The sequence below is a fragment of the Oncorhynchus mykiss genome, chromosome 19 (genome assembly GCF_057628025.1).
Source record: "Oncorhynchus mykiss isolate SJ-2025 chromosome 19, ASM5762802v1, whole genome shotgun sequence".
NCBI lineage: Eukaryota > Metazoa > Chordata > Actinopteri > Salmoniformes > Salmonidae > Oncorhynchus > Oncorhynchus mykiss.
The window spans coordinates 4,832,205-4,855,528 of NC_143040.1; the positions used below are offsets into that span (position 1 = coordinate 4,832,205).

General features: G+C 42.8%; 9 non-coding genes and 2 pseudogenes across 9 annotated transcripts; all 11 read left to right on the forward strand.

Annotated features, from left to right (window-relative positions):
- The first annotated feature begins 572 nt into the window (after window positions 1-572).
- On the forward strand, window positions 573-698 carry LOC149974748 (U1 spliceosomal RNA; annotated as a pseudogene).
- Window positions 699-2,606: 1,908 nt separating this feature from the next.
- On the forward strand, window positions 2,607-2,770 carry LOC149974749 (U1 spliceosomal RNA). The gene has a single exon (XR_016489156.1). It is a non-coding gene; the product is annotated as a U1 spliceosomal RNA (small nuclear RNA).
- A 1,685-nt stretch (window positions 2,771-4,455) lies between these two features.
- Window positions 4,456-4,619, forward strand: LOC149974750 (U1 spliceosomal RNA). Its single transcript, XR_016489157.1, has one exon. It is a non-coding gene; the product is annotated as a U1 spliceosomal RNA (small nuclear RNA).
- A 1,685-nt stretch (window positions 4,620-6,304) lies between these two features.
- Window positions 6,305-6,430, forward strand: LOC149974751 (U1 spliceosomal RNA; annotated as a pseudogene).
- Window positions 6,431-8,431: 2,001 nt separating this feature from the next.
- Window positions 8,432-8,595, forward strand: LOC149974752 (U1 spliceosomal RNA). The gene has a single exon (XR_016489155.1). It is a non-coding gene; the product is annotated as a U1 spliceosomal RNA (small nuclear RNA).
- Window positions 8,596-10,382: 1,787 nt separating this feature from the next.
- Window positions 10,383-10,548, forward strand: LOC149974753 (U1 spliceosomal RNA). The gene has a single exon (XR_016489168.1). It is a non-coding gene; the product is annotated as a U1 spliceosomal RNA (small nuclear RNA).
- Window positions 10,549-12,283: 1,735 nt separating this feature from the next.
- On the forward strand, window positions 12,284-12,447 carry LOC149974754 (U1 spliceosomal RNA). The gene has a single exon (XR_016489201.1). It is a non-coding gene; the product is annotated as a U1 spliceosomal RNA (small nuclear RNA).
- A 2,348-nt stretch (window positions 12,448-14,795) lies between these two features.
- LOC149974755 (U1 spliceosomal RNA) lies at window positions 14,796-14,959 on the forward strand. The gene has a single exon (XR_016489202.1). It is a non-coding gene; the product is annotated as a U1 spliceosomal RNA (small nuclear RNA).
- Window positions 14,960-17,407: 2,448 nt separating this feature from the next.
- On the forward strand, window positions 17,408-17,571 carry LOC149974756 (U1 spliceosomal RNA). Its single transcript, XR_016489203.1, has one exon. It is a non-coding gene; the product is annotated as a U1 spliceosomal RNA (small nuclear RNA).
- Window positions 17,572-19,920: 2,349 nt separating this feature from the next.
- On the forward strand, window positions 19,921-20,084 carry LOC149974757 (U1 spliceosomal RNA). Its single transcript, XR_016489129.1, has one exon. It is a non-coding gene; the product is annotated as a U1 spliceosomal RNA (small nuclear RNA).
- Window positions 20,085-22,102: 2,018 nt separating this feature from the next.
- LOC149974758 (U1 spliceosomal RNA) lies at window positions 22,103-22,266 on the forward strand. Its single transcript, XR_016489204.1, has one exon. It is a non-coding gene; the product is annotated as a U1 spliceosomal RNA (small nuclear RNA).
- The last annotated feature ends 1,058 nt before the right edge of the window (window positions 22,267-23,324 follow it).

Here is a 23,324-nt window from a genome sequence, read left to right on the forward strand (position 1 = left end):
TAAATGAGAACTTGTTCCCAACTGGCCGACCTGGCTAAATAAAGGTAAAATAAAATAAACACCCTTGTAGCTACTACTGTGTCTTTGTTGACGTTGAAGTAGTAGGCTACTGTTTCTCCTCCGTATCTGTGGGTCGTATGCCACCCTGTGGTCGATGGTGGAGTCATATTTTACTGAGAGCAGAAAACAAGCGTGATGAAACTATTCCTACAACGTCTGGAACGCTACAAAACACCAGAAATAAGTGGTGTCTTTCGGTTGGCTGTGTGCACGAATGTGAATTCAGCATTTTGGTACATCGCCTACTTGTGTGTAACCAGACGGACATTTAGACAACAAATGCAATGTATATAGAATTTCTACCGTGTTGCTTGATGGGAAAATAGTCGGTCCGTGATATAATATAGTAAAACAAAATGTATTGCTTTTTCTTCGCCTTGTCCGCAACTGTATTCGTAAACGTCATTAAACCCTGTTCAATATGATGTGGTATTATCAGTAGTAGAAGTGGTAACCGTGAGTCAAACACCTTTGTCCTGGAAGGAGTGCTCCTCTACCAACGTGTACAACTCATACTTACCTGGCAAGGGAGACACCGTGATCACGAAGGCGTTTCACCCAGGGCGAGGCTCAGCCATTGCACTCCGGCTGTGCTGACCCCTGCGAATTTCTCAAATGTGGAAATCTCGAGCGCTCTCCCCTGATCTTGATGTTAAAAATAATGGATGTAATTAATGTGTTAAATTCGGAGTTCTATTGAGTTTCGTGTTGAGAAGGAGATTTTTTACTAATCAGATGAATGACTGGGGTCTGTTTATAAGTCAACTAAAGGCCTCAGAGATACATTTCTGTCTTCTGATAACCCGGATGTGTGTGATATGTTATTGTAGCACTGGTGATTATGCCTGTCATGTCCTGATAATGTCAAGGAAAAGGCCTACTTGTGAATGGATCATTTTGTGCCCTCAGGACGTAATGTGGATTTATTTTTATTTTTTTAATTTTACCTTTATTTAACCAGGCAAGTCAGTTAAGAACACATTCTTATTTTCAATGACGGCCTGGGAACAGTGGGTTAACTGCCTGTTCAGGGGCAGAACGACAGATTTGTACCTTGTCAGCTCGGGGGTTTGAACTCGCAACCTTCCGGTTACTAGTCCAACGCTCTAACCACTAGGCTACCCTGCCGCCCCAATTGAGGTATTTTATTTGCTAGATTATTAAATCATTTATAGGACAGTTTGTCATTTAAGACCACAGTAAATGTCAACCATTACCACGCCATAGTCATGTCCCTGGTCAAACATTACCATTCCACAGACATTTCCCTGGTCAACCATTACCATTCCACAGACATTTCCCTGGTCAACCATTACCATTCCACAGACATGTCCCTGGTCTACAATGCCACAGACATTTCCCTGGTCAACCATTACCATGCCACAGACATTTCCCTGGTCAACCATTACCATTCCACAGACATGTCCCTAGTCTACAATGCCACAGACATTTCCCTGGTCAACCATTACCATGCCACAGACATTTCCCTGGTCAACCATTACCATTCCACAGACATGTCCCTGGTCTACAATGCCACAGACATTTCCCTGGTCAACCATTACCATGCCACAGACATTTCCCTGGTCAACCATTACCACGCCACAGACATGTCCCTGGTCCACTTATTTCCTGACAAAATCTGTCAATAAGATGGATTCTGTTGTTCCAAGATGCAGATCCATTCCACAGACATTTCTGCAGGTTTTTTTTTTTTTTTTGCAGTGAGAATGTGTAGTGAGGTATTCTGCCAAAATGTATTTAGGCATATTAAAACACTTCAGTTTAACCCTGATCGCGAGTATCATCCTGTCAATTTACAGATACAATTACAAATACGAGTATGGCCATGTCACTGTACATAGATCTTTCTATTTTCATGTTCTACTGTGTTATTGACTACGTTTGTTTACGTGTAACTCTGTGTTGTTGTTGTTGTCGCATTGCTGTGCTTTATTCTTGGCCAGGTCGCAGTTGTAAATGAGAACTTGTTCCCAACTGGCCGACCTGGCTAAATAAAGGTAAAATAAAATAAACACCCTTGTAGCTACTACTGTGTCTTTGTTGACGTTGAAGTAGTAGGCTACTGTTTCTCCTCCGTATCTGTGGGTCGTATGCCACCCTGTGGTCGATGGTGGAATCATATTTTACTGAGAGCAGAAAACAAGCGTGATGAAACTATTCCTACAACGTCTGGAACGCTACAAAACACCAGAAATAAGTGGTGTCTTTCGGTTGGCTGTGTGCACGAATGTGATTTCAGCATTTTTGTACATCGCCTACTTGTGTGTAACCAGACGAACATTTAGACAACAAATGCAATGTATATAGAATTTCTACCGTGTTGCTTGATGGGAAAATAGTCGGTCCTTGATATAATATAGTAAAACAAAATGTATTGCTTTTTCTTCGCCTTGTCCGCAACTGTATTCGTAAACGTCATTAAACCCTGTTCAATATGATGTGGTATTATCAGTAGTAGAAGTGGTAACCGTGAGTCAAACACATTTGTCCTGGAAGGAGTGCTCCTCTATCAACGTGTACAACTCATACTTACCTGGCAAGGAAGACACCGTGATCACGAAGGCGGTTCACCCAGGGCGAGGCTCAGCCATTGCACTCCGGCTGTGCTGACCCCTGCGAATTTCTCAAATGTGGAAATCTCGATTGCATAATTTCTGGTAGTGGGGGACTGCTTTCGCGCTCTCCCCTGATCTTGATGTTAAAAATAATGGAGGAATGTGTTAAATTCGGAGTTCTATTGAGTTTCGTGTTGAGAAGGAGATTTTTTACTTATCAGATGAATGACTGGGGTCTGTTTATAAGTCAACTAAAGGCCTCAGAGATACATTTCTGTCTTCTGATAACCCGGATGTGTGTGATATGTTATTGTAGCACTGGTGATTATGCCTGTCATGTCCTGATAATGTCAAGGAAAAGGCCTACTTGTGAATGGATCATTTTGTGCCCTCAGGACGTAATGTGGATTGAGGTATTTTATTTGCTAGATTATTAAATCATTTATAGGACAGTTTGTCATTTAAGACCACAGTAAATGTCAACCATTACCACGCCACAGTCATGTCCCTGGTCAAACATTACCATTCCACAGACATTTCCCTGGTCAACCATTACCATTCCACAGACATTTCCCTGGTCAACCATTACCATTCCACAGACATGTCCCTGGTCTACAATGCCACAGACATTTCCCTGGTCAACCATTACCATGCCACAGACATTTCCCTGGTCAACCATTACCATTCCACAGACATGTCCCTAGTCTACAATGCCACAGACATTTCCCTGGTCAACCATTACCATGCCACAGACATTTCCCTGGTCAACCATTACCATTCCACAGACATGTCCCTGGTCTACAATGCCACAGACATTTCCCTGGTCAACCATTACCATGCCACAGACATTTCCCTGGTCAACCATTACCACGCCACAGACATGTCCCTGGTCCACTTATTTCCTGACAAAATCTGTCAATAAGATGGATTCTGTTGTTCCAAGATGCAGATCCATTCCACAGACATTTCTGCAGGTTTTTTTTTTTTTTTTGCAGTGAGAATGTGTAGTGAGGTATTCTGCCAAAATGTATTTAGGCATATTAAAACACTTCAGTTTAACCCTGATCGCGAGTATCATCCTGTCAATTTACAGATACAATTACAAATACGAGTATGGCCATGTCACTGTACATAGATCTTTCTATTTTCATGTTCTACTGTGTTATTGACTACGTTTGTTTACGTGTAACTCTGTGTTGTTGTTGTTGTCGCATTGCTGTGCTTTATTCTTGGCCAGGTCGCAGTTGTAAATGAGAACTTGTTCCCAACTGGCCGACCTGGCTAAATAAAGGTAAAATAAAATAAACACCCTTGTAGCTACTACTGTGTCTTTGTTGACGTTGAAGTAGTAGGCTACTGTTTCTCCTCCGTATCTGTGGGTCGTATGCCACCCTGTGGTCGATGGTGGAGTCATATTTTACTGAGAGCAGAAAACAAGCGTGATGAAACTATTCCTACAACGTCTGGAACGCTACAAAACACCAGAAATAAGTGGTGTCTTTCGGTTGGCTGTGTGCACGAATGTGATTTCAGCATTTTGGTACATCGCCTACTTGTGTGTAACCAGACGAACATTTAGACAACAAATGCAATGTATATAGAATTTCTACCGTGTTGCTTGATGGGAAAATAGTCGGTCCGTGATATAATATAGTAAAACAAAATGTATTGCTTTTTCTTCGCCTTGTCCGCAACTGTATTCGTAAACGTCATTAAACCCTGTTCAATATGATGTGGTATTATCAGTAGTAGAAGTGGTAACCGTGAGTCAAACACATTTGTCCTGGAAGGAGTGCTCCTCTATCAACGTGTACAACTCATACTTACCTGGCAAGGAAGACACCGTGATCACGAAGGCGGTTCACCCAGGGCGAGGCTCAGCCATTGCACTCCGGCTGTGCTGACCCCTGCGAATTTCTCAAATGTGGAAATCTCGATTGCATAATTTCTGGTAGTGGGGGACTGCTTTCGCGCTCTCCCCTGATCTTGATGTTAAAAATAATGGAGGAATGTGTTAAATTCGGAGTTCTATTGAGTTTCGTGTTGAGAAGGAGATTTTTTACTTATCAGATGAATGACTGGGGTCTGTTTATAAGTCAACTAAAGGCCTCAGAGATACATTTCTGTCTTCTGATAACCCGGATGTGTGTGATATGTTATTGTAGCACTGGTGATTATGCCTGTCATGTCCTGATAATGTCAAGGAAAAGGCCTACTTGTGAATGGATCATTTTGTGCCCTCAGGACGTAATGTGGATTGAGGTATTTTATTTGCTAGATTATTAAATCATTTATAGGACAGTTTGTCATTTAAGACCACAGTAAATGTCAACCATTACCACGCCACAGTCATGTCCCTGGTCAAACATTACCATTCCACAGACATTTCCCTGGTCAACCATTACCATTCCACAGACATTTCCCTGGTCAACCATTACCATTCCACAGACATGTCCCTGGTCTACAATGCCACAGACATTTCCCTGGTCAACCATTACCATGCCACAGACATTTCCCTGGTCAACCATTACCATTCCACAGACATGTCCCTAGTCTACAATGCCACAGACATTTCCCTGGTCAACCATTACCATGCCACAGACATTTCCCTGGTCAACCATTACCATTCCACAGACATGTCCCTGGTCTACAATGCCACAGACATTTCCCTGGTCAACCATTACCATGCCACAGACATTTCCCTGGTCAACCATTACCACGCCACAGACATGTCCCTGGTCCACTTATTTCCTGACAAAATCTGTCAATAAGATGGATTCTGTTGTTCCAAGATGCAGATCCATTCCACAGACATTTCTGCAGGTTTTTTTTTTTTTTTTGCAGTGAGAATGTGTAGTGAGGTATTCTGCCAAAATGTATTTAGGCATATTAAAACACTTCAGTTTAACCCTGATCGCGAGTATCATCCTGTCAATTTACAGATACAATTACAAATACGAGTATGGCCATGTCACTGTACATAGATCTTTCTATTTTCATGTTCTACTGTGTTATTGACTACGTTTGTTTACGTGTAACTCTGTGTTGTTGTTGTTGTCGCATTGCTGTGCTTTATTCTTGGCCAGGTCGCAGTTGTAAATGAGAACTTGTTCCCAACTGGCCGACCTGGCTAAATAAAGGTAAAATAAAATAAACACCCTTGTAGCTACTACTGTGTCTTTGTTGACGTTGAAGTAGTAGGCTACTGTTTCTCCTCCGTATCTGTGGGTCGTATGCCACCCTGTGGTCGATGGTGGAGTCATATTTTACTGAGAGCAGAAAACAAGCGTGATGAAACTATTCCTACAACGTCTGGAACGCTACAAAACACCAGAAATAAGTGGTGTCTTTCGGTTGGCTGTGTGCACGAATGTGATTTCAGCATTTTGGTACATCGCCTACTTGTGTGTAACCAGACGAACATTTAGACAACAAATGCAATGTATATAGAATTTCTACCGTGTTGCTTGATGGGAAAATAGTCGGTCCGTGATATAATATAGTAAAACAAAATGTATTGCTTTTTCTTCGCCTTGTCCGCAACTGTATTCGTAAACGTCATTAAACCCTGTTCAATATGATGTGGTATTATCAGTAGTAGAAGTGGTAACCGTGAGTCAAACACCTTTGTCCTGGAAGGAGTGCTCCTCTACCAACGTGTACAACTCATACTTACCTGGCAAGGGAGACACCGTGATCACGAAGGCGGTTCACACAGGGCGAGGCTCAGCCATTGCACTCCGGCTGTGCTGACCCCTGCGAATTTCTCAAATGTGGAAATCTCGAGCGCTCTCCCCTGATCTTGATGTTAAAAATAATGGATGTAATTAATGTGTTAAATTCGGAGTTCTATTGAGTTTCGTGTTGAGAAGGAGATTTTTTACTAATCAGATGAATGACTGGGGTCTGTTTATAAGTCAACTAAAGGCCTCAGAGATACATTTCTGTCTTCTGATAACCCGGATGTGTGTGATATGTTATTGTAGCACTGGTGATTATGCCTGTCATGTCCTGATAATGTCAAGGAAAAGGCCTACTTGTGAATGGATCATTTTGTGCCCTCAGGACGTAATGTGGATTGAGGTATTTTATTTGCTAGATTGTTAAATCATTTATAGGACAGTTTGTCATTTAAGACCACAGTAAATGTCAACCATTACCATGCCACAGTCATTGCCCTGGTCAACCATTACCATTCCACAGTCATTTCCCTGCTCAACCATTACCATGCCACAGACATTTCCCTGGTCAACCATTACCATGCCACAGACATTTCCCTGGTCAACCATTACCACGCCACAGTCATGTCCCTGGTCAAACATTACCATTCCACAGTCATTTCCCTGCTCAACCATTACCATGCCACAGACATTTCCCTGGTCAACCATTACCATGCCACAGACATTTCCCTGGTCAATCATTACCATGCCACAGACATTTCCCTGGTCAACCATTACCACGCCACAGTCATGTCCCTGGTCAAACATTACCATTCCACAGTCATTTCCCTGCTCAACCATTACCATGCCACAGACATTTCCCTGGTCAACCATTACCATGCCACAGACATTTCCCTGGTCAATCATTACCATGCCACAGACATTTCCCTGGTCAACCATTACCATGCCACAGACATTTCCCTGGTCAACCATTACCACGCCACAGTCATGTCCCTGGTCAAACATTACCATGCCACAGACATTTCCCTGGTCAATCATTACCATGCCACAGACATTTCCCTGGTCAACCATTACCATGCCACAGACATTTCCCTGGTCAACCATTACCATTCCACAGACATGTCCCTGGTCTACAATGCCACAGACATTTCCCTGGTCAACCATTACCATGCCACAGACATGTCCCTGGTCCACTTATTTCCTGATGAAATCAGTCAATAAGATGGATTCTGTTGTTCCAAGATGCAGATCCATTCCACAGACATTTCTGCAGTTTTTTTTTTTTTTTGCAGTGAGAATGTGTAGTGAGGTATTCTGCCAAAAATGTATTTAGGCATATTAAAACACTTCAGTTTAACCCTGATCGCGAGTATCATCCTGTCAATTTACAGATACAATTACAAATACGAGTATGGCCATGTCACTGTACATAGATCTTTCTATTTTCATGTTCTACTGTGTTATTGACTACGTTTGTTTACGTGTAACTCTGTGTTGTTGTTTTTGTCGCACTGCTGTGCTTTATCTTGGCCAGGTCGCAGTTTGTAAATGAGAACTTGTTCCCAACTAGCCTACCTGGTGAAATAAAACAATTAATTAAAAACCACCCATTGTAGCTACTACCGTGTCTTGTTGATGAAGTAGTAGGCTACTGTTTCTCCTCCATATCTGTGGGTCGTATGCCACCCTGTGGTCGATGGTGGAATCATATTTTACTGAGAGCAGAAAACAAGCGTGATGAAACTATTCCTACAACGTCTGGAACGCTACAAAACACCAGAAATAAATGGTGTCTTTCGGTTGGCTGTGTGCACGAATGTGATTTCAGCATTTTGGTACATCGCCTACTTGTGTGTTACCAGACCAACATTTAGACCAAAAATGCAATGTATTTAGAATTTCTACCGTGTTGCTTGATGGGAAAATAGTCGGTCCGTGATATAATATAGTAAAACAAAATGTATTGCTTTTTTCTTCGCCTTGTCCGCAACTGTATTCGTAAACGTCATTAAACCCTGTTCAATATGATGTGGTATTATCAGTAGTAGAAGTGGTGACCGTGAGTCAAACACCTTTGTCCTGGAAGGAGTACTCCTCTACCAATGTGTACAACTCATACTTACCTGGCAAGGGAGACACCGTGATCACGAAGGCGGTTCACCAAGGGCGAGGCTCAGCCATTGCACTCCGACTGTGCTGACCCCTGCGAATTTCTCAAATGTGGAAATCTCGATTGCATAATTTCTGGTAGTGGGGGACTGCGTTCGCGCTCTCCCCTGATCTTGATGTTAAAAATAATGGAGGAATGTGTTAAATTCGGAGTTCTATTGAGTTTCGTGTTGAGAAGGAGATTTTTTACTTATCAGATGAATGACTGGGGTCTGTTTATAAGTCAACTAAAGGCCTCAGAGATACATTTCTGTCTTCTGATAACCCGGATGTGTGTGATATGTTATTGTAGCACTGGTGATTATGCCTGTCATGTCCTGATAATGTCAAGGAAAAGGCCTACTTGTGAATGGATCATTTTGTGCCCTCAGGACGTAATGTGGATTGAGGTATTTTATTTGCTAGATTATTAAATCATTTATAGGACAGTTTGTCATTTAAGACCACAGTAAATGTCAACCATTACCATGCCACAGTCATTGCCCTGGTCAACCATTACCATTCCACAGTCATTTCCCTGCTCAACCATTACCATGCCACAGACATTTCCCTGGTCAACCATTACCATGCCACAGACATTTCCCTGGTCAACCATTACCATGCCACAGACATTTCCCTGGTCAATCATTACCATGCCACAGACATTTCCCTGGTCAACCATTACCATGCCACAGACATTTCCCTGGTCAACCATTACCACGCCACAGTCATGTCCCTGGTCAAACATTACCATTCCACAGACATTTCCCTGGTCAACCATTACCATTCCACAGACATTTCCCTGGTCAACCATTACCATTCCACAGACATGTCCCTGGTCTACAATGCCACAGACATTTTCCTGGTCAACCATTACCATGCCACAGACATTTCCCTGGTCAACCATTACCATTCCACAGACATGTCCCTGGTCTACAATGCCACAGACATTTCCCTGGTCAACCATTACCATGCCACAGACATGTCCCTGGTCCACTTATTTCCTGATGAAATCAGTCAATAAGATGGATTCTGTTGTTCCAAGATGCAGATCCATTCCACAGACATTTCTGCAGTTTTTTTTTTTTTTTGCAGTGAGAATGTGTAGTGAGGTATTCTGCCAAAAATGTATTTAGGCATATTAAAACACTTCAGTTTAACCCTGATCGCGAGTATCATCCTGTCAATTTACAGATACAATTACAAATACGAGTATGGCCATGTCACTGTACATAGATCTTTCTATTTTCATGTTCTACTGTGTTATTGACTACGTTTGTTTACGTGTAACTCTGTGTTGTTGTTTTTGTCGCACTGCTGTGCTTTATCTTGGCCAGGTCGCAGTTTGTAAATGAGAACTTGTTCCCAACTAGCCTACCTGGTGAAATAAAACAATTAATTAAAAACCACCCATTGTAGCTACTACCGTGTCTTGTTGATGAAGTAGTAGGCTACTGTTTCTCCTCCATATCTGTGGGTCGTATGCCACCCTGTGGTCGATGGTGGAATCATATTTTACTGAGAGCAGAAAACAAGCGTGATGAAACTATTCCTACAACGTCTGGAACGCTACAAAACACCAGAAATAAATGGTGTCTTTCGGTTGGCTGTGTGCACGAATGTGATTTCAGCATTTTGGTACATCGCCTACTTGTGTGTTACCAGACCAACATTTAGACCAAAAATGCAATGTATTTAGAATTTCTACCGTGTTGCTTGATGGGAAAATAGTCGGTCCGTGATATAATATAGTAAAACAAAATGTATTGCTTTTTTCTTCGCCTTGTCCGCAACTGTATTTGTAAACGTCATTAAACCCTGTTCAATATGATGTGGTATTATCAGTAGTAGAAGTGGTAACCGTGAGTCAAGCACCTTTGTCCTGGAAGGAGTACTCCTCTACCAACGTGTACAACTCATACTTACCTGGCAAGGGAGACACCGTGATCACGAAGGCGGTTCACCCAGGGCGAGGCTCAGCCATTGCACTCCGGCTGTGCTGACCCCTGCAATTCGTTCGCGCTCTCCCCTGATCTTGATGTTAAAAATAATGGAGGAATGTGTTAAATTCGGAGTTCTATTGAGTTTCGTGTTGAGAAGGAGATTTTTTACTTATCAGATGAATGACTGGGGTCTGTTTATAAGTCAACTAAAGGCCTCAGAGATACATTTCTGTCTTCTGATAACCCGGATGTGTGTGATATGTTATTGTAGCACTGGTGATTATGCCTGTCATGTCCTGATAATGTCAAGGAAAAGGCCTACTTGTGAATGGATCATTTTGTGCCCTCAGGACGTAATGTGGATTGAGGTATTTTATTTGCTAGATTATTAAATCATTTATAGGACAGTTTGTCATTTAAGACCACAGTAAATGTCAACCATTACCATGCCACAGTCATTGCCCTGGTCAACCATTACCATTCCACAGTCATTTCCCTGCTCAACCATTACCATGCCACAGACATTTCCCTGGTCAACCATTACCATGCCACAGACATTTCCCTGGTCAACCATTACCATGCCACAGACATTTCCCTGGTCAATCATTACCATGCCACAGACATTTCCCTGGTCAACCATTACCATGCCACAGACATTTCCCTGGTCAACCATTACCACGCCACAGTCATGTCCCTGGTCAAACATTACCATTCCACAGACATTTCCCTGGTCAACCATTACCATTCCACAGACATTTCCCTGGTCAACCATTACCATTCCACAGACATGTCCCTGGTCTACAATGCCACAGACATTTTCCTGGTCAACCATTACCATGCCACAGACATTTCCCTGGTCAACCATTACCATTCCACAGACATGTCCCTGGTCTACAATGCCACAGACATTTCCCTGGTCAACCATTACCATGCCACAGACATGTCCCTGGTCCACTTATTTCCTGATGAAATCAGTCAATAAGATGGATTCTGTTGTTCCAAGATGCAGATCCATTCCACAGACATTTCTGCAGTTTTTTTTTTTTTTTGCAGTGAGAATGTGTAGTGAGGTATTCTGCCAAAAATGTATTTAGGCATATTAAAACACTTCAGTTTAACCCTGATCGCGAGTATCATCCTGTCAATTTACAGATACAATTACAAATACGAGTATGGCCATGTCACTGTACATAGATCTTTCTATTTTCATGTTCTACTGTGTTATTGACTACGTTTGTTTACGTGTAACTCTGTGTTGTTGTTTTTGTCGCACTGCTGTGCTTTATCTTGGCCAGGTCGCAGTTTGTAAATGAGAACTTGTTCCCAACTAGCCTACCTGGTGAAATAAAACAATTAATTAAAAACCACCCATTGTAGCTACTACCGTGTCTTGTTGATGAAGTAGTAGGCTACTGTTTCTCCTCCATATCTGTGGGTCGTATGCCACCCTGTGGTCGATGGTGGAATCATATTTTACTGAGAGCAGAAAACAAGCGTGATGAAACTATTCCTACAACGTCTGGAACGCTACAAAACACCAGAAATAAATGGTGTCTTTCGGTTGGCTGTGTGCACGAATGTGATTTCAGCATTTTGGTACATCGCCTACTTGTGTGTTACCAGACCAACATTTAGACCAAAAATGCAATGTATTTAGAATTTCTACCGTGTTGCTTGATGGGAAAATAGTCGGTCCGTGATATAATATAGTAAAACAAAATGTATTGCTTTTTTCTTCGCCTTGTCCGCAACTGTATTCGTAAACGTCATTAAACCCTGTTCAATATGATGTGGTATTATCAGTAGTAGAAGTGGTAACCGTGAGTCAAACACCTTTGTCCTGGAAGGAGTGCTCCTCTACCAACGTGTGCAAATCATACTTACCTGGCAAGGGAGACACCGTGATCACGAAGGCGGTTCACCCAGGGCGAGGCTCAGCCATTGCACTCCGGCTGTGCTGACCCCTGCGAATTTCTCAAATGTGGAAATCTCGATTGCATAATTTCTGGTAGTGGGGGACTGCGTTCGCGCTCTCCCCTGATCTTGATGTTAAAAATAATGGAGGAATGTGTTAAAATCGGAGTTCTATTGAGTTTCGTGTTGAGAAGGAGATTTTTTACTTATCAGATGAATGACTGGGGTCTGTTTATAAGTCAACTAAAGGCCTCAGAGATACATTTCTGTCTTCTGATAACCCGGATGTGTGTGATATGTTATTGTAGCACTGGTGATTATGCCTGTCATGTCCTGATAATGTCAAGGAAAAGGCCTACTTGTGAATGGATCATTTTGTGCCCTCAGGATGTAATGTGGATTGAGGTATTTTATTTGCTAGATTATTAAATCATTTATAGGACAGTTTGTCATTTAAGACCACAGTAAATGTCAACCATTACCATGCCACAGTCATTGCCCTGGTCAACCATTACCATTCCACAGTCATTTCCCTGCTCAACCATTACCATGCCACAGACATTTCCCTGGTCAACCATTACCATGCCACAGACATTTCCCTGGTCAACCATTACCACGCCACAGTCATGTCCCTGGTCAAACATTACCATTCCACAGTCATTTCCCTGCTCAACCATTACCATGCCACAGACATTTCCCTGGTCAACCATTACCATGCCACAGACATTTCCCTGGTCAATCATTACCATGCCACAGACATTTCCCTGGTCAACCATTACCACGCCACAGTCATGTCCCTGGTCAAACATTACCATTCCACAGTCATTTCCCTGCTCAACCATTACCATGCCACAGACATTTCCCTGGTCAACCATTACCATGCCACAGACATTTCCCTGGTCAATCATTACCATGCCACAGACATTTCCCTGGTCAACCATTACCATGCCACAGACATTTCCCTGGTCAACCATTACCACGCCACAGTCATGTCCCTGGTCAAACATTACCATTCCACAGTCATTTCCCTGCTCAACCATTACCATGCCACAGACATTTCCCTGGTCAACCATTACCATGCCACAGACATTTCCCTGGTCAACCATTACCACGCCACAGTCATGTCCCTGGTCAAACATTACCATTCCACAGTCATTTCCCTGCTCAACCATTACCATGCAACAGACATTTCCCTGGTCAACCATTACCATGCCACAGACATTTCCCTGGTCAATCATTACCATGCCACAGACATTTCCCTGGTCAACCATTACCACGCCACAGTCATGTCCCTGGTCAAACATTACCATTCCACAGACATTTCCCTGGTCAACCATTACCATTCCACAGACATTTCCCTGGTCAACCATTACCATTCCACAGACATGTCCCTGGTCTACAATGCCACAGACATTTTCCTGGTCAACCATTACCATGCCACAGACATTTCCCTGGTCAACCATTACCATTCCACAGACATGTCCCTGGTCTACAATGCCACAGACATTTCCCTGGTCAACCATTACCATGCCACAGACATGTCCCTGGTCCACTTATTTCCTGATGAAATCAGTCAATAAGATGGATTCTGTTGTTCCAAGATGCAGATCCATTCCACAGACATTTCTGCAGTTTTTTTTTTTTTTTGCAGTGAGAATGTGTAGTGAGGTATTCTGCCAAAAATGTATTTAGGCATATTAAAACACTTCAGTTTAACCCTGATCGCGAGTATCATCCTGTCAATTTACAGATACAATTACAAATACGAGTATGGCCATGTCACTGTACATAGATCTTTCTATTTTCATGTTCTACTGTGTTATTGACTACGTTTGTTTACGTGTAACTCTGTGTTGTTGTTTTTGTCGCACTGCTGTGCTTTATCTTGGCCAGGTCGCAGTTTGTAAATGAGAACTTGTTCCCAACTAGCCTACCTGGTGAAATAAAACAATTAATTAAAAACCACCCATTGTAGCTACTACCGTGTCTTGTTGATGAAGTAGTAGGCTACTGTTTCTCCTCCATATCTGTGGGTCGTATGCCACCCTGTGGTCGATGGTGGAATCATATTTTACTGAGAGCAGAAAACAAGCGTGATGAAACTATTCCTACAACGTCTGGAACGCTACAAAACACCAGAAATAAATGGTGTCTTTCGGTTGGCTGTGTGCACGAATGTGATTTCAGCATTTTGGTACATCGCCTACTTGTGTGTTACCAGACCAACATTTAGACCAAAAATGCAATGTATTTAGAATTTCTACCGTGTTGCTTGATGGGAAAATAGTCGGTCCGTGATATAATATAGTAAAACAAAATGTATTGCTTTTTTCTTCGCCTTGTCCGCAACTGTATTCGTAAACGTCATTAAACCCTGTTCAATATGATGTGGTATTATCAGTAGTAGAAGTGGTGACCGTGAGTCAAACACCTTTGTCCTGGAAGGAGTACTCCTCTACCAATGTGTACAACTCATACTTACCTGGCAAGGGAGACACCGTGATCACGAAGGCGGTTCACCCAGGGCGAGGCTCAGCCATTGCACTCCGGCTGTGCTGACCCCTGCGAATTTCTCAAATGTGGAAATCTCGATTGCATAATTTCTGGTAGTGGGGGACTGCGTTCGCGCTCTCCCCTGATCTTGATGTTAAAAATAATGGAGGAATGTGTTAAATTCGGAGTTCTATTGAGTTTCGTGTTGAGAAGGAGATTTTTTACTTATCAGATGAACAGACTGGGGTCTGTTTATAAGTCAACTAAAGGCCTCAGAGATACATGTCTGTCTTCTGATAACCCGGATGTGTGTGATATGTTATTGTAGCACTGGTGATTATGCCTGTCATGTCCTGATAATGTCAAGGAAAAGGCCTACTTGTGAATGGATCATTTTGTGCCCTCAGGACGTAATGTGGATTGAGGTATTTTATTTGCTAGATTATTAAATCATTTATAGGACAGTTTGTCATTTAAGACCACAGTAAATGTCAACCATTACCATGCCACAGTCATTGCCCTGGTCAACCATTACCATTCCACAGTCATTTCCCTGCTCAACCATTACCATGCCACAGACATTTCCCTGGTCAACCATTACCATGCCACAGTCATGTCCCTGGTCAAACATTACCATTCCACAGTCATTTCCCTGCTCAACCATTACCATGCCACAGACATTTCCCTGGTCAACCATTACCATGCCACAGACATTTCCCTGGTCAACCATTACCACGCCACAGTCATGTCCCTGGTCAAACATTACCATTCCACAGTCATTTCCCTGCTCAACCATTACCATGCCACAGACATTTCCCTGGTCAACCATTACCATGCCACAGACATTTCCCTGGTCAATCATTACCATGCCACAGACATTTCCCTGGTCAACCATTACCACGCCACAGTCATGTCCCTGGTCAAACATTACCATTCCACAGTCATTTCCCTGCTCAACCATTACCATGCCACAGACATTTCCCTGGTCAACCATTACCATGCCACAGACATTTCCCTGGTCAATCATTACCATGCCACAGACATTTCCCTGGTCAACCATTACCATGCCACAGACATTTCCCTGGTCAACCATTACCACGCCACAGTCATGTCCCTGGTCAAACATTACCATTCCACAGTCATTTCCCTGCTCAACCATTACCATGCCACAGACATTTCCCTGGTCAACCATTACCATGCCACAGACATTTCCCTGGTCAACCATTACCACGCCACAGTCATGTCCCTGCTCAAACATTACCATTCCACAGTCATTTCCCTGCTCAACCATTACCATGCAACAGACATTTCCCTGGTCAACCATTACCATGCCACAGACATTTCCCTGGTCAATCATTACCATGCCACAGACATTTCCCTGGTCAACCATTACCACGCCACAGTCATGTCCCTGGTCAAACATTACCATTCCACAGACATTTCCCTGGTCAACCATTACCATTCCACAGACATTTCCCTGGTCAACCATTACCATTCCACAGACATGTCCCTGGTCTACAATGCCACAGACATTTTCCTGGTCAACCATTACCATGCCACAGACATTTCCCTGGTCAACCATTACCATTCCACAGACATGTCCCTGGTCTACAATGCCACAGACATTTCCCTGGTCAACCATTACCATGCCACAGACATGTCCCTGGTCCACTTATTTCCTGATGAAATCAGTCAATAAGATGGATTCTGTTGTTCCAAGATGCAGATCCATTCCACAGACATTTCTGCAGTTTTTTTTTTTTTTTGCAGTGAGAATGTGTAGTGAGGTATTCTGCCAAAAATGTATTTAGGCATATTAAAACACTTCAGTTTAACCCTGATCGCGAGTATCATCCTGTCAATTTACAGATACAATTACAAATACGAGTATGGCCATGTCACTGTACATAGATCTTTCTATTTTCATGTTCTACTGTGTTATTGACTACGTTTGTTTACGTGTAACTCTGTGTTGTTGTTTTTGTCGCACTGCTGTGCTTTATCTTGGCCAGGTCGCAGTTTGTAAATGAGAACTTGTTCCCAACTAGCCTACCTGGTGAAATAAAACAATTAATTAAAAACCACCCATTGTAGCTACTACCGTGTCTTGTTGATGAAGTAGTAGGCTACTGTTTCTCCTCCATATCTGTGGGTCGTATGCCACCCTGTGGTCGATGGTGGAATCATATTTTACTGAGAGCAGAAAACAAGCGTGATGAAACTATTCCTACAACGTCTGGAACGCTACAAAACACCAGAAATAAATGGTGTCTTTCGGTTGGCTGTGTGCACGAATGTGATTTCAGCATTTTGGTACATCGCCTACTTGTGTGTTACCAGACCAACATTTAGACCAAAAATGCAATGTATTTAGAATTTCTACCGTGTTGCTTGATGGGAAAATAGTCGGTCCGTGATATAATATAGTAAAACAAAATGTATTGCTTTTTTCTTCGCCTTGTCCGCAACTGTATTCGTAAACGTCATTAAACCCTGTTCAATATGATGTGGTATTATCAGTAGTAGAAGTGGTGACCGTGAGTCAAACACCTTTGTCCTGGAAGGAGTACTCCTCTACCAATGTGTACAACTCATACTTACCTGGCAAGGGAGACACCGTGATCACGAAGGCGGTTCACCCAGGGCGAGGCTCAGCCATTGCACTCCGGCTGTGCTGACCCCTGCGAATTTCTCAAATGTGGAAATCTCGATTGCATAATTTCTGGTAGTGGGGGACTGCGTTCGCGCTCTCCCCTGATCTTGATGTTAAAAATTATGGAGGAATGTGTTAAATTAGGAGTTCTATTGAGTTTCGTGTTGAGAAGGAGATTTTTTACTTATCAGATGAACAGACTGGGGTCTATTTATAAGTCAACTGAAGGCCTCAGAGATACATGTCTGTCTTCTGATAACCCGGATGTGTGTGATATGTTATTGTAGCACTGGTGATTATGCCTGTCATGTCCTGATAATGTCAAGGAAAAGGCCTACTTGTGAATGGATCATTTTGTGCCCTCAGGATGTAATGTGGATTGAGGTATTTTATTTGCTAGATTATTAAATCATTTATAGGACAGTTTGTCATTTAAGACCACAGTAAATGTCAACCATTACCATGCCACAGTCATTGCCCTGGTCAACCATTACCATTCCACAGTCATTTCCCTGCTCAACCATTACCATGCCACAGACATTTCCCTGGTCAACCATTACCATGCCACAGACATTTCCCTGGTCAACCATTACCACGCCACAGTCATGTCCCTGGTCAAACATTACCATTCCACAGTCATTTCCCTGCTCAACCATTACCATGCCACAGACATTTCCCTGGTCAACCATTACCATGCCACAGACATTTCCCTGGTCAATCATTACCATGCCACAGACATTTCCCTGGTCAACCATTACCACGCCACAGTCATGTCCCTGGTCAAACATTACCATTCCACAGTCATTTCCCTGCTCAACCATTACCATGCCACAGACATTTCCCTGGTCAACCATTACCATGCCACAGACATTTCCCTGGTCAATCATTACCATGCCACAGACATTTCCCTGGTCAACCATTACCATGCCACAGACATTTCCCTGGTCAACCATTACCACGCCACAGTCATGTCCCTGGTCAAACATTACCATTCCACAGTCATTTCCCTGCTCAACCATTACCATGCCACAGACATTTCCCTGGTCAACCATTACCATGCCACAGACATTTCCCTGGTCAACCATTACCACGCCACAGTCATGTCCCTGCTCAAACATTACCATTCCACAGTCATTTCCCTGCTCAACCATTACCATGCAACAGACATTTCCCTGGTCAACCATTACCATGCCACAGACATTTCCCTGGTCAATCATTACCATGCCACAGACATTTCCCTGGTCAACCATTACCACGCCACAGTCATGTCCCTGGTCAAACATTACCATTCCACAGACATTTCCCTGGTCAACCATTACCATTCCACAGACATTTCCCTGGTCAACCATTACCATTCCACAGACATGTCCCTGGTCTACAATGCCACAGACATTTTCCTGGTCAACCATTACCATGCCACAGACATTTCCCTGGTCAACCATTACCATTCCACAGACATGTCCCTGGTCTACAATGCCACAGACATTTCCCTGGTCAACCATTACCATGCCACAGACATGTCCCTGGTCCACTTATTTCCTGATGAAATCAGTCAATAAGATGGATTCTGTTGTTCCAAGATGCAGATCCATTCCACAGACATTTCTGCAGTTTTTTTTTTTTTTTGCAGTGAGAATGTGTAGTGAGGTATTCTGCCAAAAATGTATTTAGGCATATTAAAACACTTCAGTTTAACCCTGATCGCGAGTATCATCCTGTCAATTTACAGATACAATTACAAATACGAGTATGGCCATGTCACTGTACATAGATCTTTCTATTTTCATGTTCTACTGTGTTATTGACTACGTTTGTTTACGTGTAACTCTGTGTTGTTGTTTTTGTCGCACTGCTGTGCTTTATCTTGGCCAGGTCGCAGTTTGTAAATGAGAACTTGTTCCCAACTAGCCTACCTGGTGAAATAAAACAATTAATTAAAAACCACCCATTGTAGCTACTACCGTGTCTTGTTGATGAAGTAGTAGGCTACTGTTTCTCCTCCATATCTGTGGGTCGTATGCCACCCTGTGGTCGATGGTGGAATCATATTTTACTGAGAGCAGAAAACAAGCGTGATGAAACTATTCCTACAACGTCTGGAACGCTACAAAACACCAGAAATAAATGGTGTCTTTCGGTTGGCTGTGTGCACGAATGTGATTTCAGCATTTTGGTACATCGCCTACTTGTGTGTTACCAGACCAACATTTAGACCAAAAATGCAATGTATTTAGAATTTCTACCGTGTTGCTTGATGGGAAAATAGTCGGTCCGTGATATAATATAGTAAAACAAAATGTATTGCTTTTTTCTTCGCCTTGTCCGCAACTGTATTCGTAAACGTCATTAAACCCTGTTCAATATGATGTGGTATTATCAGTAGTAGAAGTGGTGACCGTGAGTCAAACACCTTTGTCCTGGAAGGAGTACTCCTCTACCAATGTGTACAACTCATACTTACCTGGCAAGGGAGACACCGTGATCACGAAGGCGGTTCACCCAGGGCGAGGCTCAGCCATTGTACTCCGGCTGTGCTGACCCCTGCGAATTTCTCAAATGTGGAAATCTCGATTGCATAATTTCTGGTAGTGGGGGACTGCGTTCGCGCTCTCCCCTGATCTTGATGTTAAAAATAATGGAGGAATGTGTTAAATTCGGAGTTCTATTGAGTTTCGTGTTGAGAAGGAGATTTTTTACTTATCAGATGAATGACTGGGGTCTGTTTATAAGTCAACTAAAGGCCTCAGAGATACATTTCTGTCTTCTGATAACCCGGATGTGTGTGATATGTTATTGTAGCACTGGTGATTATGCCTGTCATGTCCTGATAATGTCAAGGAAAAGGCCTACTTGTGAATGGATCATTTTGTGCCCTCAGGACGTAATGTGGATTGAGGTATTTTATTTGCTAGATTATTAAATCATTTATAGGACAGTTTGTCATTTAAGACCACAGTAAATGTCAACCATTACCATGCCACAGTCATTGCCCTGGTCAACCATTACCATTCCACAGTCATTTCCCTGCTCAACCATTACCATGCCACAGACATTTCCCTGGTCAACCATTACCATGCCACAGTCATGTCCCTGGTCAAACATTACCATTCCACAGTCATTTCCCTGCTCAACCATTACCATGCCACAGACATTTCCCTGGTCAACCATTACCATGCCACAGACATTTCCCTGGTCAATCATTACCATGCCACAGACATTTCCCTGGTCAACCATTACCACGCCACAGTCATGTCCCTGGTCAAACATTACCATTCCACAGTCATTTCCCTGCTCAACCATTACCATGCCACAGACATTTCCCTGGTCAACCATTACCATGCCACAGACATTTCCCTGGTCAATCATTACCATGCCACAGACATTTCCCTGGTCAACCATTACCATGCCACAGACATTTCCCTGGTCAACCATTACCACGCCACAGTCATGTCCCTGGTCAAACATTACCATTCCACAGACATTTCCCTGGTCAACCATTACCATTCCACAGACATTTCCCTGGTCAACCATTACCATTCCACAGACATGTCCCTGGTCTACAATGCCACAGACATTTTCCTGGTCAACCATTACCATGCCACAGACATTTCCCTGGTCAACCATTACCATTCCACAGACATGTCCCTGGTCTACAATGCCACAGACATTTCCCTGGTCAACCATTACCATGCCACAGACATGTCCCTGGTCCACTTATTTCCTGATGAAATCAGTCAATAAGATGGATTCTGTTGTTCCAAGATGCAGATCCATTCCACAGACATTTCTGCAGTTTTCTTTTTTTTTTGCAGTGAGAATGTGTAGTGAGGTATTCTGCCAAAAATGTATTTAGGCATATTAAAACACTTCAGTTTAACCCTGATCGCGAGTATCATCCTGTCAATTTACAGATACAATTACAAATACGAGTATGGCCATGTCACTGTACATAGATCTTTCTATTTTCATGTTCTACTGTGTTATTGACTACGTTTGTTTACGTGTAACTCTGTGTTGTTGTTTTTGTCGCACTGCTGTGCTTTATCTTGGCCAGGTCGCAGTTTGTAAATGAGAACTTGTTCCCAACTAGCCTACCTGGTGAAATAAAACAATTAATTAAAAACCACCCATTGTAGCTACTACCGTGTCTTGTTGATGAAGTAGTAGGCTACTGTTTCTCCTCCATATCTGTGGGTCGTATGCCACCCTGTGGTCGATGGTGGAATCATATTTTACTGAGAGCAGAAAACAAGCGTGATGAAACTATTCCTACAACGTCTGGAACGCTACAAAACACCAGAAATAAATGGTGTCTTTCGGTTGGCTGTGTGCACGAATGTGATTTCAGCATTTTGGTACATCGCCTACTTGTGTGTTACCAGACCAACATTTAGACCAAAAATGCAATGTATTTAGAATTTCTACCGTGTTGCTTGATGGGAAAATAGTCGGTCCGTGATATAATATAGTAAAACAAAATGTATTGCTTTTTTCTTCGCCTTGTCCGCAACTGTATTCGTAAACGTCATTAAACCCTGTTCAATATGATGTGGTATTATCAGTAGTAGAAGTGGTGACCGTGAGTCAAACACCTTTGTCCTGGAAGGAGTACTCCTCTACCAATGTGTACAACTCATACTTACCTGGCAAGGGAGACACCGTGATCACGAAGGCGGTTCACCCAGGGCGAGGCTCAGCCATTGCACTCCGGCTGTGCTGACCCCTGCGAATTTCTCAAATGTGGAAATCTCGATTGCATAATTTCTGGTAGTGGGGGACTGCGTTCGCGCTCTCCCCTGATCTTGATGTTAAAAATAATGGAGGAATGTGTTAAATTCGGAGTTCTATTGAGTTTCGTGTTGAGAAGGAGATTTTTTACTTATCAGATGAATGACTGGGGTCTGTTTATAAGTCAACTAAAGGCCTCAGAGATACATTTCTGTCTTCTGATAACCCGGATGTGTGTGATATGTTATTGTAGCACTGGTGATTATGCCTGTCATGTCCTGATAATGTCAAGGAAAAGGCCTACTTGTGAATGGATCATTTTGTGCCCTCAGGACGTAATGTGGATTGAGGTATTTTATTTGCTAGATTATTAAATCATTTATAGGACAGTTTGTCATTTAAGACCACAGTAAATGTCAACCATTACCATGCCACAGTCATTGCCCTGGTCAACCATTACCATTCCACAGTCATTTCCCTGCTCAACCATTACCATGCCACAGACATTTCCCTGGTCAACCATTACCATGCCACAGACATTTCCCTGGTCAACCATTACCATGCCACAGACATTTCCCTGGTCAATCATTACCATGCCACAGACATTTCCCTGGTCAACCATTACCATGCCACAGACATTTCCCTGGTCAACCATTACCACGCCACAGTCATGTCCCTGGTCAAACATTACCATTCCACAGACATTTCCCTGGTCAACCATTACCATTCCACAGACATTTCCCTGGTCAACCATTACCATTCCACAGACATGTCCCTGGTCTACAATGCCACAGACATTTTCCTGGTCAACCATTACCATGCCACAGACATTTCCCTGGTCAACCATTACCATTCCACAGACATGTCCCTGGTCTACAATGCCACAGACATTTCCCTGGTCAACCATTACCATGCCACAGACATGTCCCTGGTCCACTTATTTCCTGATGAAATCAGTCAATAAGATGGATTCTGTTGTTCCAAGATGCAGATCCATTCCACAGACATTTCTGCAGTTTTTTTTTTTTTTTGCAGTGAGAATGTGTAGTGAGGTATTCTGCCAAAAATGTATTTAGGCATATTAAAACACTTCAGTTTAACCCTGATCGCGAGTATCATCCTGTCAATT